We start from the raw sequence: 4,778 nt of genomic DNA, 5'->3' as shown, positions 1-4,778 counted from the left end.
ATGACAATACGTGTATATCTATATAGTTATCATTAAAAACAATTTAATGACTTATTTTCGTCATAACTTGATGCGAATGGTGAACTGACAACTCCTCTGAAGGTCGGACTTCTTAAGGCGCATGCGCTGGCATGGTACTCACTGCATGTATGCTAGCAACATAGTCATGACGTAGATCGTCATACACTTTGTTATTAACAGTTGTATGGCATCCTGATTTAGCGGTTAAGTGAGTTTTACACGGGCGTGTGTTGTAGCTGACTCCAGCTGCAGCCAGACCTGCTTTAAATACACTTTGAAACCATGACAACACATGTATATCTATATAGTCATCATTGAAAACAATTTAATGACTTATTTTCGTCATAACTTGATGCGAATGGTGAACTGACAACTCCTCTGACGGTCGGACTTCTTAATGCGCATGCGCAGGCATGGTACTCACTACATGTATGCTATTCTGACAGCGTATGGTAATCTGATAGAACACCGGCTCTCAGTGAGTGACACTCCAGTCCTATCTAATAAGTAAAGAGCCGTGGAGAAGAATCGACTGTTTCTGAATGTCACATCACTATATTGCAGACTTTTGGACATAGCGTTGTCCCATATATGCAACAAGTCAGTCTACACCTCCGCACAATAACTCAGACAGTGAGTGACTTTTTTTCATCAAAATGCTTATGTGTCTCTGTACAGCTAGCTTTGATAACATCACGTTAACCGAGCTTACCTTCGAGCTACTTTTCTAAGTGACGAAAAAAGTTAGACGTTGTCCCCACCGTCTGTGAAAGCGAAGCGCTGCTGAGTTAGCTGTGGCCATCGGAGGATTTTTTATGATTTATGGAGCGCTATTATATTACTGACGATTAGACAAACATTTTCTGCCGCTGAGAGAAAACCACGGCGCATGTCCTGGAGTGCCGCGCGCGAGTGAAAGGTGGGGTGGGGTGGGGAGGAGGAGGGGGGAGTAACAGAAACAGTAGTTGCTTGGATTTTAATCGGTGCATTTTGCATCCACTGAAAACAAAGATGTTAACAAATAAACTGGACAGTATGATGTACGTTTAGTGATATTTTCAGTTGCGGTCTCGACTGGTCTTGAAATAAAATGCCGAGTCCTCAGCGCCCGAGACCGAGACAGGACCGAGACCAAATGCGGTCGAGTCCGAGTCAAGACCGAGACCATCAGAAAATGGTCTTAAGACCGGTCTCGACACCAAGACCGATCTCGAGTACCACAACACTGAGACATTATAAATATGTTTACAAGCTGCCTATAATGTAAACTAAAAACATTAAGTAATACAGCAGCTCATGAAAGCCAGGTATAAAATACATTAAATAAAGCTTGCTGTAATCTTCGATGAAATAAAACACATGAAAGAAAACTTCCATAGGTTGGATGTATTTATAAGAAATCTGCTGAGTAAACAGTTTGTGACGTAGCATTGATGTGCACATGCGCATTACCACACGGTAGGATGAACTTATGGATAGCACAGATAAACAGAACACCTGTCCTATCACCCTGATGCACGGAGGAATGAAGTGTCTCACTTTCACTCCAAACCAGCGATGGTAGAAACAGAGAACGATCACTCCTTAATGGTGTCGGTTAATGTCAGAAGAAAAGACAGTTTATTTTATAATTTAGGCAAAATTTAGGCACAACAGCCAAAAAAGAAAAAAAAAAAAAAAAAACAGAGAGAAGCTTAAGCTTCAGGTTCTCCAAGGCCAAACTAATAAACAAAACCCCCTCTTCCAACTATAAAATAAAATACCACTTGCTAGAAATTAAGTTACAAAGGCTGGCTATCCTGGCTATCCATAAAACAGGAGAAGAGAGGTCTCACAAATCCTCCTGTGATGTTGCCACCTGAACTTCAATCTAATGCCGCCTGCAACAATTAAGCTCCAGTTCCTGCTGTCTGGATGTCCTACCCACACATTTCTTTAAGAAAGTCCTGCCTGTTGTTGCTAATGATCTGATCCAAATAGTAAACTCATCGCTATCTTTAGGTGTTTCCCCCCAGGCTTTGAAAACAGCAGTTATCAAACCACTGATAAAAAAGAACAATCTGGACAAATCACTACTGCAGAATTACAGGCCGATCTCCAACCTCCTAATCATCAGGAAAATTATTGAAAAAGCAGTTTTTAAACAATTAAATAACTTCCTAACAATAATGAATCGCTTTGACTCCTTCCAGTCTGGTTTTCGTGCTCACCACAGCACGGAGACGGCCTAGTCAAAGTGTTCAATGATATCTATCTAAATACAGACTGTGGGAGAACCACAGTGCTGGTTCTGTTGGACCTCAGTGCAGCTTTTGACACTGTTGACCATGAAATTTTACTGAATCGACTGGAGAGGTGGGTCGGACTCTCCAGTCCAGTGCTCCACTGGTTTGAATCTTACATAAAAAACAGGGATTTCTTTGTTTCAATCGGAAACTTCTCATCAGAGAGGTCAAAGGTCATATGTGGGGTACCCCGTTCAATCCTAGGATCACTTCTTTTCAATAATTATATGCTCCCACTGGCTCAGGTTATAACAGGAAATAGGATTAGCTACCATAACTATGCGAATGATACACAGCTTTACATCACGATGTCACCAGGTGACTCTGAACCCATCCATTCACTGAACAGGTGCTTAGAACAGATAAATGTGTGGATGTGCCAAAACTTTCTCCAGCTGAACAGAAACAAACTGAAATTATTATCTTTGGACCTAAAGAGGAGCGAACTAGAATCAATGCACAGCCTCAGTTATTACAAATGAAAACCAGCGATCAGCCCGAAACCTGGGAGTAGTGATGACCTCTGACCTGAACCTTCAGAGCCACATTAAGACAGTCACAAAGTCGGCCTTCTATCACCTGAAGAACATCTCCAGGATTAGAGGACTGATGTCTCAGTGAGATCTAGAGAAACTCATCCATGCGTTTATCTTTAGCCGCATTGATTACTGCAACAGCGTCTTCACAGGTCTGACTAATAAATCAATCAAACAGAAGCAGCTCATCCAGATGCTGCTGCTCGCGTTCTCACTAAAACCAGGAAGATAGAGCACATAACACCAGTTTTAAAGTCCCTACACTGACTCCCTGTAGCTCAAACAATAGACTTCAAAATACTGTTGTTAGTTTATAAATCACTGAACGGTTTAGCTCCACAATACATTAAAGATCTGTTATTGCTGTACCAACCGTCTAGACCCCTCACATCTTCTGTTTTTATTAACAGATCTCTCTCTGTTTTTATTTTAATTATGTAAAGCACTTTGAAATGCCTTGCTGCTGAAATGTGCTATACAAATAAAATTTGATTGATTGAACAAAAATTTTCCTCCAGTGTGAACACAAAAACACTAGTTATGCACTTAATTCTGCACAATACTGCTCACAATAAGTTATACATCACACAGACAAGAGCCAGCACACAGACAAGATCATTGCAGATTAAAGCCCAGGGAAAAATCAACCCGATATTTCTGGCAGAGAGCTCTTTATGGAGTGGTTGACATTTCACATGTGACAGCCAGGTCTCTCTTGTAACACAAGAGAGAGCTCTTGTCATGTGGTGTGGTTGGTGGTGGTGAGGAGAGACGCTGAGACCCAGGTTATGATGAAAATTGTGATATTTAATGACGGAAGCTCAACAGTCCAATACAGGCAGCACGGCAGAGAGATTAGCACACAGCTAAATACCGGTAGCAACTGATACACAGGACTGGAAACGAGAGCTAACGCTATCCAGGACTTCACAGTTCTACTGGAGCACATAGACAGCAAACAACAACTGACTAAGACGGACGTGCAAACGACAAGGACCCGACAAGAGACAAAGACAACAGGTGGGTTAAAATCAGGGGTGTCAAACGTACGGCCCCCGGGGGCTAAATGCATTATCATTATTCATGAAAAAACATATACTTCGTTTAATTGAAAATCTGCAGTTCCTATACTGTCCACGAGGGGCGCTGTGTTTTATTCAGAGCACACAACATGATGCAACACTGCAGCGGAACTAACAGCAGATGGCAGCACTGAGCATCAGGTTCTGTAAACAAGTTCGATTCTTTACTTTACCAGCTTTTTATTTTGGCCCTGGCAACCTCATATTTCTCGTGCATGCTAACATACATACATGTTATGTATGCAAGTGTTTCTATATGTATGCATTTTATGCATCAACAAATGTACTTCATCAAATGTCTGTTTAAAACAGCTGACACTTCAGATTTCAAATGTGTGAAGTCAGATAATTTGTTCAAATTGCTTCCCAGATGTTTAAAATTGATTTTAAACCTTTTCTTAATGTTTGTCTGTTGTATTTTGTGATGCAGGACAGTGTTTTTAAGTTCCAAAAACTGTGAATAAATGTTTTGCAGCATTGTACAATCACTGAGATCACTTATTATGCATAATGCACTTAAATAAATGCTTAACTGAGTAAAAGTATTGTTGAAATTGCAGATACTTTTATTAAAAACTGAGATTATTCATAATATATTTTGTAAAAGTGAAATTCGTTTAATATAAAAATCAACAACAAGTCCACTTTTATTGGTTCTATTTAATCTTGCAATGAGTTTAAGCTGTATGCGGCCCCTAAACCAAAATGAGTTTGACACCCCTGGTTTAAATACACAGGGAGGGTAATCAAGGGAACGAGACACACCTGGGAACAATCAATGGGGAAGACGCAGAGACAGAGACTCACAGGGAACAGGATAACAATAAACACAGAAACAACTCAAAATAAACACA

Source organism: Poecilia latipinna, unplaced genomic scaffold (genome assembly GCF_001443285.1).
Source record: "Poecilia latipinna isolate Pla-1442-1.1 unplaced genomic scaffold, P_latipinna-1.0 Scaffold1434, whole genome shotgun sequence".
Taxonomy (NCBI): domain Eukaryota; kingdom Metazoa; phylum Chordata; class Actinopteri; order Cyprinodontiformes; family Poeciliidae; genus Poecilia; species Poecilia latipinna.
Note: the sequence above shows the minus strand (reverse complement) of the source record.